Raw genomic sequence first — 13,089 nt, 5'->3', positions numbered from 1 at the left:
CTCCGTTGCATTGGATCCATGTCTTCTCCCGTTTCTTGGATTAACTTTGCGACCGGCACACTAAGTGATGTAGGAAAAACTGCATCAACCCCGTAAACAATCTCAAATGGCGACATTCCTATTGATCTCTTTTGGCTCACCCGATCAGCCCACAGTGCATTGACCAACTTCTTGTGCCAACTTTTCTTGTTGATTTCCAGCATCTTTTTGATAATGTTTACTAGTGATTTATTTGATGATTCAGCCAGCCCATTACCTTGCGGGTGATAAGCGGTGGAGTGACCCAAACTGATATTGTACTTATAACAAAAATCCACCATCTTATTTGACTTGAAAGCAGCTGCATTATCCGTGATCAATTTGAATGGACAGCCAAAACGGGACAAGATATTAGTTTCAAGAAAGGAGATAATTACCGAGTCTATGGCCTGCCGAGTAGGAACTGCTTCTATCCACTTGGTGAAGTAGTCGGTAGCAGTCAAAATCCATCTATGCTGCCCGGATGAAGCTGGGTGTATTTCACCAATGAAATCAAGGCCCCACTGCTGAAAAGGTGCGCTAATTTCCACCGGCTTGAGTGGCAATGGCTGCAATCTTTGTTTCCCTTGAAATATTTGGCACTCATGGCAGCTCTTCACCGCTTTGTATACATCAGAAAAAAGGGATGGCCAATAGAAACCAGCTCTCAAAATCTTGTTGGCTGTAGTTTTCCAAAATAAATGACCTCCACAATCACCTTTATGGAAGTCTTCTACCGTTGCTTTCGCTTCTTCTTCAACCAAACAATTCAGTAGGATGCCTCCGGGATCTTTCCAATACAATGCTGATTTCATGATGCAAAACTTAGCGGCCTTCAATTTCAAAGTCCTTGCTTTGTTCTTTGACATTCCAGGAGGCGTGGACACATTCTGAAGTACATACACTATATCAGCATACCAAGGAGAATTAGTGAAAATGTCTGATACTTGAACCGCTGAATTTTCTCCTTCACCATCGGACAAGGCTGCAATCAAGTTGATGTCAAGCGCATGTAGGTTTGTTTCAGCCATTAGTTTAGCAAGTCCTTGTCCTTTAACCAGCTTGGTTGGCTTGATTTCAACATCATACTCCAAGAGAGCAGCAATCCACTTGCCTCTCCTACCTTCCGGCTCTGTTTGTACCAAGACATCCTTTACCGCTGCACTAGGAACATAAGCTAAGACATGAGAATGAAGAATATAAACCCGGAAATCTTTCAATGCCTTAATCAGGGCCAGCACTTGTTTCTCAATGATGTTATAGTTTAATGCCCCATCTCTAATGATCCGGCTGAAAAATGCAATTGGCCTTTCAACACCCTCTCTTTTTTGCATCAAAACTACTGCTAGTGTATGCTCGGAAGCGAAAGAAAACAATATGAAATCCTGCGTATAATCAGGGCTGATTAAGGTTGGGGCTAAAGACAAGATTACCTTGATTAAGTTGAAGGATTTGACTGCCTCCTCAGTCCATTTGATCTCGCTGTCCTTCCGAAGCATGTTGGTCATTTCTCTTAAGTGCTCTGCAAGATTAGGAATGAAGCAACGCAGAAAATTCAATTTACCATTAAAAGATTGTATCTCCTTCTTGTTTCGGGGCTGTTCTAGCTGCTGAATTGCCTCCACTCTTGCGGGATCAATACGTATACCATCTTTGGAAATGATATGTCCCAACAATTTACCTTCACTCATGGCGAAGAGACTCTTTTTTGGATTTAAAGAGATGCCATATTTTCTGCATTTTTGAAAAACTTTCGTCAAATGAAAAAGATGCTCCTCATCGGATTTAGAAAATACCGTTAAGTCATCAAGATAAACCACTAAAAATATGTCCTTTTCATTGGCAAAATCCATGTCCATAGCTCGCTGAAATGTTGCACCTGCATTCTTTAAACCAAAAGGCATTTTAGCATAATGAAATGTTCCCCAAGGTGTAGTGAAGGCTGTCTTATCACGGTCATCCTCATGGACTAGGATCTGATTGTAGCCGGAGTATCCATCCAACAATGACATCTTGGAGGCACCTACTACTCGCTGCAATATGTGATCCATCTTTGGCAGCGGATAGTTATCTTTGAGAGATACCTTGTTCAAATTTCTAAAATCTATGCATAACCGAATCTCACCGGTTTTCTTCCGTACTGGCACTAGATTAGAAATCCAATCTGAAAAGCGAACGGGAACTATAATTCCGGATTGATAAAGTATATTTACCTCTTTTTCAATCAAGGGCAGCAACTTGGGATTGATCCTCCGCAACTTCTGCCGAAAAGGTTTCTGATTTTGTTTGATCGGAATAGTGTGTTGGATTATGCTTGTATCATAAGTCTTTAGATCTGAATAATCCCAAGTGAATACATTAGTAAATGATGATAGCAATCTAATGTATTGATTCTTTACCTTGGGTGGCAGGGCCTTCGATAATTTCACCATCTTTGGATGTTCCACTGTCCCAAGGTTGACATCTTCCACACCTTCTTCGGTTGGCATCAAAGTTGGCTTGCGAGCCACATCGTCTTGATCAAAAAGCTCTTCTAAAGGAATCAGCCCCTTTGGAATATGATTGTCTTTCAGCTGCAAAACATCCATTTGATTTATTCCTTCAGGCTCCATGTCAATTGAGATTTCTTCAAACTTACCTTCTCCATGCAAGAAGTCTTTGATTTCCTCATCATCCTGAAAGACTTGCCAATTCCTTTGGTTATCCGGGATTGTGGGGCGGTGTTTTACATAGATTTCAAACTTGTTGCTCGAATTCATTGGTATCTTTAAATTACTTGCTGCCTTAGCCAAAGCATCTGCAACTCCATTTTGTATCCGCGGTATGCATGTCAAAGTGTGCTCTGAAAACCGCTTCAAAATATCTAAAACAGCATTGCGATAAGCCCGCATACGAGGATGTTTAGCTTGAAATTCCCCCTTTACTTGTTTGATCACTAACTCAGAGTCGCCATAAATTGCTATCTTCTTTGCTTTTAATTTCCGGAGGATTTTCAAACCAGCTATAAGGGCCTCATATTCAGCTTCATTATTTGAACAATCAAAAGCCAATTTATAAGAGCAAACTTGTACCTTAATTGGAACTTGTTTAGAGACTGAAAATGGGCTGCGGATCCATACGCCAATGCCTGCTCCATCGCTACCCACTGCCCCGTCGAAATCCATGGTCCAAAGACCATCTTCATCATCATCCAAGGGCTGTACTTGTGATGTTGTTTCAGTCATGACTTGTTGTTCATTTATCTCAGCAATTGACTTTATGACAGCAGCCTTTTCTTTGCTTTCCGTTCTCAATACTTCTCTAACATCTTCAGCAATGCCTGGGATATCTTCTATCTGAACTAATTGACTATTTACTTCATTAAAACTATCAGCAAATAAAACATAGGACTCTAGATCTGTCTGTACATAGTTTACAGGATGATTTACCGGTTTTTCCTTGCTTGTAATCATATACTTCATCTTTTGCTCTCGATAGACTTTCCTCATTTGTCCAAACACCGGAATAGTGGCATATGAAAAGTCCAGCTGTAAAGTGCCTTTGAGTTTTGATCCCCATGACCTTGAAAGAAGCATGCCAAACCTTGGCGGAATGTCCGCTACTACCACATCCATCAAGAGATTCTTTGCGGGAATTTGATCCAAGCTAACAACTAAATCTTTAATCAGACCGATGCATCTAACTCGGCTGGAATCAAATGAGTATAGATCATGGTAGTTACGAGTTATATCAAGTCCCAACTTCTCCATTATTGCCTTGGGCATTAAATTGTGTGATGCTCCCGAATCGAACATAGCATTATGAAGCACATAATCATGAATTCTCAAGCTGATATAGAATGGTGGGACATCGCTTTCCGGTGACTCACCATTGAGAGCTGGCCCAAAGATCAATTCCGGCTGGTCATCCTCCACATTAACCGCATCTAACATTGGATCGGTATTGAACATCTTAGAAATTTGTGCTCTGTAAGTAGTGTTCTTCATGACTTCAGTAAGTGGAATGGACAATTTCAATTTTGAGACTTCATTCTCAATGCTGAACGCTTGACTTCTTTCACTTTCTTTGGCCGGATTATCTCTTTTTTCTGCTCTATCTTTAGGTACATTTGATGGCTGATCCATCTTGTTTGCTGGAGCTGTTGGGGCTAATGAAGAATCCATGATTCTTTACCTTTTCTTTGCGGAACAGCAGCACCATTCTTTGCCGCATTTTCTGCCTTCTTTTGAAGTGGATGTATAGGTACTGTTCGGTTTCTCAGCTGTCTCTCTTTGCCTTGTTGAGCTGATAAGGCATGTAGATAACCTCTTTGATATTCCTCAGACTCATCTTGAAGTGCCACATCATTAGATAGAATGTAATGCTCATCTTGAGGTGCATAAGCATTGCTTACCAGCTCGTCTTCTTCCGTGATGTAAGTGGGCATGTCATCGGGAGTGAAAAAATGATTTTCTTCACCGGGACCTTCACCCTCATCTTCAGATTCTTGAGTGACATAGTTTTGCTGAAATGGGGGTTGGATCGGTTGCTGTACTGCCGCTTCTTGTCCTCGTGGTTCCCGCTGTTTTATCCTATATTGGGGCTGCTGTTGTTGACCTCTGAAATTCGGGTTTCGAACTTGTGGTTCCGGTTTGCCAAGACTGAGATTTTGGAGTGCCTTTGACATCTCTTCCATTTTCCGAATAACTTGAGAAGTGGATGCTACCTCCTCTTTGATTGTGACCTTCTTTTCCGCTTTCATTCTTGCCCTTTTGTCATTCAAATTAGCCTCCACACTGACTGCAATTTTCTGCATTTCCTCCAAAGTAGGAGGATCTCGGTCCCGCAGTGAGTAGGCCATCTCCGGATCGAAACCATCCGGGAACTTCAGCAAGGCAGATTTTCGAGATGGCTTAAGATCATCTGGTATAGCATTATACACTGCATTAAATCTTATGATGTAGTCTTGAACGGACTCACCCGGATTTCTCTTAAGGTTGTTATATTCGGCATTGATTTGCAGCGGATCCTTTTTGATTTCCCATCTGTCCAAGAATTGTGTTTGAAGTGCTTCCAAAGAAACAATACTATTTGCTCTCAACCCTCTGAACCATTTCCGGACCTCTCCTCCAAAAGTCTGAACGAACAACCTCATGGTAACATCTTCCTCATCCAATTCATACAGATCAAAAAAGGTAGTCATCCGGTCAACATGCTGCTGAGCTGAGACACTCTGTGGAGTGCCATCAAACATTGGTATCTTGCTCTGGTAGTCAGCTGGCATGTCATGAAGGTTTGCAGGGAGAACAAGGGGAGCAAATCGGGCAGCCATGACTCTAGGCGGGGGAGGTGGAGGAGTAGAAGGAGTATGAGGAGGAGGAGGTGGAAGTATAATAACAGAGGTTGTGATAAGGGGAAGGGATGTTGGCGGAGATAAAGGTGATGATGGAGTTTGAGGTGATGATGGAGGTGAACCAACAGGGGTATCGGGAAGTGTAACTATAGGTGAAATAGGTGAAATAGAGATGAAAGGAGGGAAAGAAACTCGATGAGCCGTGAGGGAAGTTTGAAGATTTTCAGCTTGATCAATAGTAGACCCAATATGATCAGATATGTTTTCAATAAAATCAACAAGAGTTGAAGCATGTATACCACTTTGAAGATGCCGCAAAATATAAGATTCAACCACTTTGTTATGTCTTTCGAGGTCAATCACAGCTGCAAAGTCAGGATCAAGAACCAAAGTATCGAGTGCACTTTCAGATTTAGATTTAAACAATGACAATTCAAAATCCTCGTCGAAATCAAGATCTTCAAAATATTTAATTACAGCAGGCGATGAATTAGATCTAACAATCAATTTTGAATCAGAAGCCAGCTTGTAAATACAAATAAACGAGGAAAGGAAAAACCACTCAGCCAAATGGAAACTCTTAGCTTATCATCTGAAGCTTAGAGTCCATAATGATACTGGGATAAAGATGTCACTGAAGTGCTATGTTCACAAATCCCACGGAGATAGACTGAAGCAGCGTTTATCTACTAACGCTGATGTAAAACAAGAGCGTTTTCGAAGGCTTCTGGCGTAACTTCAGGCTCCGTCTAAGACTTATGAAACAACACACTCAATGAGCAAAGATTTAGATGTTCTTCCCCAGTATGGTCGCCAATATGTTAGCGCTTGGAATTCACCTAGGCTGAGATAGACAAACTCTCAAGGCTACATCAAACCATTTCACCTCGTAGCTAGCCCTACGAGGTATGAGAAGGCTCTCTCGGGTCAGATTTGATAGATCTTATAATATAATAAGCTGACCTAGGCTGAGATAGACAAACTCTCAAGGCTACATCAAACCATTTCACCTCGTAGCTAGCCCTACGAGGTATGAGAAGGCTCTCTCGGGTCAGATTTGATAGATCTTATAATATAATAAGCTGACCAATTAGGATCAAAGATATTAGGCTAGTAAATTGATAAGGGGGGTTGATTTAAAGATTTTTGGGTTTTTGGTGGCAATTGGAGGGAGTGCAATTTAGGGTGCGGGGATGGAGCACAGTCTTTGCAGGTGGGTCTTTGGGGCAAGGTAGGAGTCTATGCTGATGCCTTTAGCTGAAAGAGATGATCAGGGAAGAAAGAAGAGAAGCTAAAGAGGGCAAACAATGAATTTGAATCCTCTCTAGACAGTGGAAAACATAAATTTTAAACAAAATTGAAAGCTGAGCATGGTATGCATGAATTCAATGATCCAGGTGGATGTTGGTGGCCACCCACCAACCCATTTGGACCCCCACAACTGTCTCTTTCAGTCTTTTCAGTTTCCTAAATTACAGCACAGTTTACTATTTTTAGCAGTTTTTCGGGTCCTGAACTTCCGGAGCCGTTTTGAGGCCCTAAACGACGTTTTTTTGGGATTCTGGGGCAACATGGGTCCAGGGACCCATGTTGCCTCCCAAAGTGGTAGTACTCGGATAGATCTTTCTAATGAGCTATCATACGCGTCAAACGGAGATCGTATGCCAAAGTTACGACCCCGGGAAATTGATGTACCAATTTACCCAAACGGGGCCCACAATTTGGCGTTTCATCTTCTAGGGTTAGATTCGGGATGTGAAGGGTTTTCCATTGTTTCTCAACAATAAATAGGCCTTCGAGCCTCATTGTAATACAGTTCGGAACAGTTCAGAGGCATGTAGCCGCCACATCTCTTCTCAGAGATAAGCTACCATCGCCCTAGCTGGTTTCTTTCCATTTCTGTTTGTAAGCATATTTCAGTATTTTACAGTAATGAAATGAAGTATTATTTCCGCTGCATCTTTGTATTTATGGTTATCGCATCTCTGTATTTATGGTTATCTCTGTAATCTATTGCGTTCCTGCTTAAATCCGGATCAGTGGTATCAGAGCGGTCTGCTTTTTCTCTGTTTTTCTTTGCATGTCCCCAACGAGGTCGGGATATAAGGAGTTAGGGCTTGAACTGGTCGAACCTTTGCAAGACCAGCCTCGCAAATCCCGACGGCCTCCCATGGCGGATGAGAAGAAAGACGAGGGGGCAGGAGATCCTATCAAAATCTTGCTCGAAGAAGCGCTCGAGCGGCAAAGGAACGCGATGATGGATAGCTTTGCACAGATCCTTCAGCGGCTACCCAGAGGCGACGCATCGACTTCCAAAAGCGACTCTGGAAACGCCACGCCGTTTAAGGTACAAGTTAATTTTGAAATCCCCATCTTCGAGGGTCAAATAGACGCAGATGCCGTAGATAAATGGTTAAATCTGCTAGATGGGTATTTTTCTGTTCATGAATTTTCAAGTCGGGAAAAGATTATTTTTGCTCTTCTCAAAGCAGCCCCCCACGTCAAGGACTGGTGGGAAACCTACTGCGAGCAGAAGGATGAAAGTACAGGCTCACTATTTTCGGCCACACCCACTTGGAATGACTTCCGGGATGCCATCAAGGAGCAGTACTACCCTGTCGGAAGCTATGAGGACAAATACATCAAATGGACCACATTGCGGCAGGGACGAGACCAAGATGTGCCGGAGTTCACTAACATTTTTCATACCCTTCGTACACAGTTGGGTATCAAAGATTCTGAGCTGCATCTGGTACTCAAATACCGCGGCTGCCTACACAAATACATCCAGGAAGAGATGGTGTTCTTGAACATCTCCTCACTCGGCACAGCATACCGATACGCTGTCAAAATCGAGCAAAAGTTCAAAAAGAAGAAGCGAGACTTTGGATCTGCAAATCCGAAGCCCAAAGTACAAAGCCAAGGCGGGGTAACCCAAGACAACCCGTCGAAGCCGCAAGAAAAGAACAACACCACGAAGCCGAAGAAGGACACAGGAAAGTGGTGTGAGTTCCACAAGAGTCCCACTCATAACACAAGTGAGTGTCGGACCAAGCAGTCACTGGTGGCCGAATTGAAGGCTTCAGAATCAGATGCATGTTCTGATCCTGACCCAGAACCCGACAAGGGGAATGGTAAAGGGAAGCAGATCATTGATGCGGATCCCAGTGCCACTGTTGCCACCGCCAAGATCAAGAAAAATGAGCCTGAAGATCCAGAGGAGGGGGAGCGTCTTTTCCACTCACAGATGTGGGTGAAGGGTTCACCGCTGCGATTCATTGTCGACAGTGGTAGCCAAAAGAACCTGGTTTCAGCAGAGGTCGTGAAGCGGTTGGGCCTACCGACTACACCACACCCGCAGCCATACAGTATCGGGTGGCTTCATGAAGGGCGAGATCTGAAAGTTCGCCAGCAGTGCCGCCTTCCCTACAGCATCAAGCCCTTCACAGACGAGGTATTGTGTGATGTTACACCTCTGGATGTTTGTGATGTATTATTAGGCCAACCATACTTGTGGAGGCGACATGTTGTGTATGAGTCAAGGCCTCGTGCTGTCATTATTTCTTTGAATAATTCATTATACAGGATACCAGAGGTAGCCCCACCTACTGCCACATCCTTGATCACTACCAAGAAAGGCAGCAAGCTCATATCACAGACCAGGAAATTCATCTGTCTGGTTCACTCCCAAAGTAAGGGGAAGATCGTTGCTACATCCATGACCCCTGCAAAGGGTTCCTCCACGCAGCAGCAGCAGCAAAGGGATACGGTCATGACAGAACACAGGAACAACTTCTCCTCATCCACAGGGGTACCACACAAGTTTCATGTGGGCGACAAAGTTTGGTTACATCTGCAGAGAGAACGCCTTACCAGAACCCATCAGAAACTCAGGCAACTCCGACATGATCCGTACACCAATACCAAGGCTACGGGCAACAATGCTTCGAAGCACAGCATTCCTCCATTCCTTGGCTTGCACCGAGTGTTCATTATGGACCATCGTCGACCATGCTTCCCACCATCACTGGACACATCAGAGATTGCAGGACAAGTTCAGCAGATGGAGGAACTCAACGCAATGGGGACCATTGCTTCCTAAGGGGGGAGGAATGATCCAGGTGGATGTTGGTGGCCACCCACCAACCCATTTGGACCCCCACAACTGTCTCTTTCAGTCTTTTCAGTTTCCTAAATTACAGCACAGTTTACTATTTTTAGCAGTTTTTCGGGTCCTGAACTTCCGGAGCCGTTTTGAGGCCCTAAACGACGTTTTTTTGGGATTCTGGGGCAACATGGGTCCATGGACCCATGTTGCCTCCCAAAGTGGTAGTACTCGGATAGATCTTTCTAACGAGCTATCATACGCGTCAAACGGAGATCGTATGCCAAAGTTACGACCCCGGGAAATTGATGTACCAATTTACCCAAACGGGGCCCACAATTTGGCGTTTCATCTTCTAGGGTTAGATTCGGGATGTGAAGGGTTTTGCATTGTTTCTCAACAATAAATAGGCCTTCGAGCCTCATTGTAATACAGTTCGGAACAGTTCAGAGGCATGTAGCCGCCACATCTCTTCTCAGAGATAAGCTACCATCGCCCTAGCTGGTTTCTTTCCATTTCTGTTTGTAAGCATATTTCAGTATTTTACAGTAATGAAATGAAGTATTATTTCCGCTGCATCTTTGTATTTATGGTTATCGCATCTCTGTATTTATGGTTATCTCTGTAATCTATTGCGTTCCTGCTTAAATCCGGATCAGTGGTATCAGAGCGGTCTGCTTTTTCTCTGTTTTTCTTTGCATGTCCCCAACGAGGTCGGGATATAAGGAGTTAGGGCTTGAACTGGTCGAACCTTTGCAAGACCAGCCTCGCAAATCCCGACGGCCTCCCATGGCGGATGAGAAGAAAGACGAGGGGGCAGGAGATCCTATCAAAATCTTGCTCGAAGAAGCGCTCGAGCGGCAAAGGAACGCGATGATGGATAGCTTTGCGCAGATCCTTCAGCGGCTACCCAGAGGCGACGCATCGACTTCCAAAAGCGACTCTGGAAACGCCACGCCGTTTAAGGTACAAGTTAATTTTGAAATCCCCATCTTCGAGGGTCAAATAGACGCAGATGCCATAGATAAATGGTTAAATCTGCTAGATGGGTATTTTTCTGTTCATGAATTTTCAAGTCGGGAAAAGATTATTTTTGCTCTTCTCAAAGCAGCCCCCCACGTCAAGGACTGGTGGGAAACCTAATGCGAGCAGAAGGATGAAAGTACAGGCTCACTATTTTCGGCCACACCCACTTGGAATGACTTCCGGGATGCCATCAAGGAGCAGTACTACCCTGTCGGAAGCTATGAGGACAAATACATCAAATGGACCACATTGCGGCAGGGACGAGACCAAGATGTGCCGGAGTTCACTAACATTTTTCATACCCTTCGCACACAGTTGGGTATCAAAGATTCTGAGCTGCATCTGGTACTCAAATACCGCGGCTGCCTACACAAATACATCCAGGAAGAGATGGTGTTCTTGAACATCTCCTCACTCGGCACAGCATACCGATACGCTGTCAAAATCGAGCAAAAGTTCAAACAGAAGAAGCGAGACTTTGGATCTGCAAATCCGAAGCCCAAAGTACAAAGCCAAGGCGGGGTAACCCAAGACAACCCGTCGAAGCCGCAAGAAAAGAACAACACCACGAAGCCGAAGAAGGACACAGGAAAGTGGTGTGAGTTCCATAAGAGTCCCACTCATAACACAAGTGAGTGTCGGACCAAGCAGTCACTGGTGGCCGAATTGAAGGCTTCTGAATCAGATGCATGTTCTGATCCTGACCCAGAACCCGACAAGGGGAATGGTAAAGGGAAGCAGATCATTGATGCGGATCCCAGTGCCACTGTTGCCACCGCCAAGATCAAGAAAAATGAGCCCGAAGATCCAGAGGAGGGGGAGCGTCTTTTCCACTCACAGATGTGGGTGAAGGGTTCACCGCTGCGATTCATTGTCGACAGTGGTAGCCAAAAGAACCTGGTTTCAGCAGAGGTCGTGAAGCGGTTGGGCCTACCGACTACACCACACCCGCAGCCATACAGTATCGGGTGGCTTCATGAAGGGCGAGATCTGAAAGTTCGCCAGCAGTGCCGCCTTCCCTACAGCATCAAGCCCTTCACAGACGAGGTATTGTGTGATGTTACACCTCTGGATGTTTGTGATGTATTATTAGGCCAACCATACTTGTGGAGGCGACATGCTGTGTATGAGTCAAGGCCTCGTGCTGTCATTATTTCTTTGAATAATTCATTATACAGGATACCAGAGGTAGCCCCACCTACTGCCACATCCTTGATCACTACCAAGAAAGGCAGCAAGCTCATATCACAGACCAGGAAATTCATCTGTCTGGTTCACTCCCAAAGTAAGGGGAAGATCGTTGCTACATCCATGACCCCTGCAAAGGGTTCCTCCACGCAGCAGCAGCAGCAAAGGGATACGGTCATGACAGAACACAGGAACAACTTCTCCTCATCCACAGGGGTACCACACAAGTTTCATGTGGGCGACAAAGTTTGGTTACATCTACAGAGAGAACGCCTTACCAGAACCCATCAGAAACTCAGGCAACTCCGACATGATCCGTACACCAATACCAAGGCTACGGGCAACAATGCTTCGAAGCACAGCATTCCTCCATTCCTTGGCTTGCACCGAGTGTTCATTATGGACCATCATCGACCATGCTTCCCACCATCACTGGACACATCAGAGATTGCAGGACAAGTTCAGCAGATGGAGGAACTCAACGCAATGGGGACCATTGCTTCCTAAGGGGGGAGGAATGATCCAGGTGGATGTTGGTGGCCACCCACCAACCCATTTGGACCCCCACAACTGTCTCTTTCAGTCTTTTCAGTTTCCTAAATTACAGCACAGTTTACTATTTTTAGCAGTTTTTCAAGTCCTGAACTTCCGGAGCCGTTTTGAGGCCCTAAACGACGTTTTTTTGGGATTCTGGGGCAACATGGGTCCATGGACCGATGTTGCCTCCCAAAGTGGTAGTACTCGGATAGATCTTTCTAACGAGCTATCATACGCGTCAAACGGAGATCGTATGCCAAAGTTACGACCCCGGGAAATTGATGTACCAATTTACCCAAACGGGGCCCACAATTTGGCGTTTCATCTTCTAGGGTTAGATTCGGGATGTGAAGGGTTTTCCATTGTTTCTCAACAATAAATAGGCCTTCGAGCCTCATTGTAATACAGTTCGGAACAGTTCAGAGGCATGTAGCCGCCACATCTCTTCTCAGAGATAAGCTACCATCGCCCTAGCTGGTTTCTTTCCATTTCTGTTTGTAAGCATATTTCAGTATTTTACAGTAATGAAATGAAGTATTATTTCCGCTGCATCTTTGTATTTATGGTTATCGCATCTCTGTATTTATGGTTATCTCTGTAATCTATTGCGTTCCTGCTTAAATCCGGATCATTCAAACTTTATCACTTCTTTTGTGTAAATAGCAGCAAGAGATTAAGAAATGGAACACATAAACACACTTACAATAACAGTAGGAGACACACCATCAACATAATAATCCACAAGAATCCACAATGAAGTCTGCAAAACCCTGGCCTTCCTTTTCCTCAAATTGCAGAAAATACAAGTCAAAAATACAATAGCCCTTCTCCCTCTAGAGTCCAACCCTCAAAATGAGAAAGAGAAGGCATAATATAGAAGGTC

The sequence above is a fragment of the Pinus tabuliformis genome, chromosome 6 (genome assembly GCF_031772625.1).
Source record: "Pinus tabuliformis cultivar Carrire ecotype Pingquan chromosome 6, CPIR1, whole genome shotgun sequence".
Lineage (NCBI taxonomy): Eukaryota > Viridiplantae > Streptophyta > Pinopsida > Pinales > Pinaceae > Pinus > Pinus tabuliformis.
The sequence above is the reverse complement of the archived record's forward strand: the minus strand, read 5'-3'. Positions refer to the sequence as shown.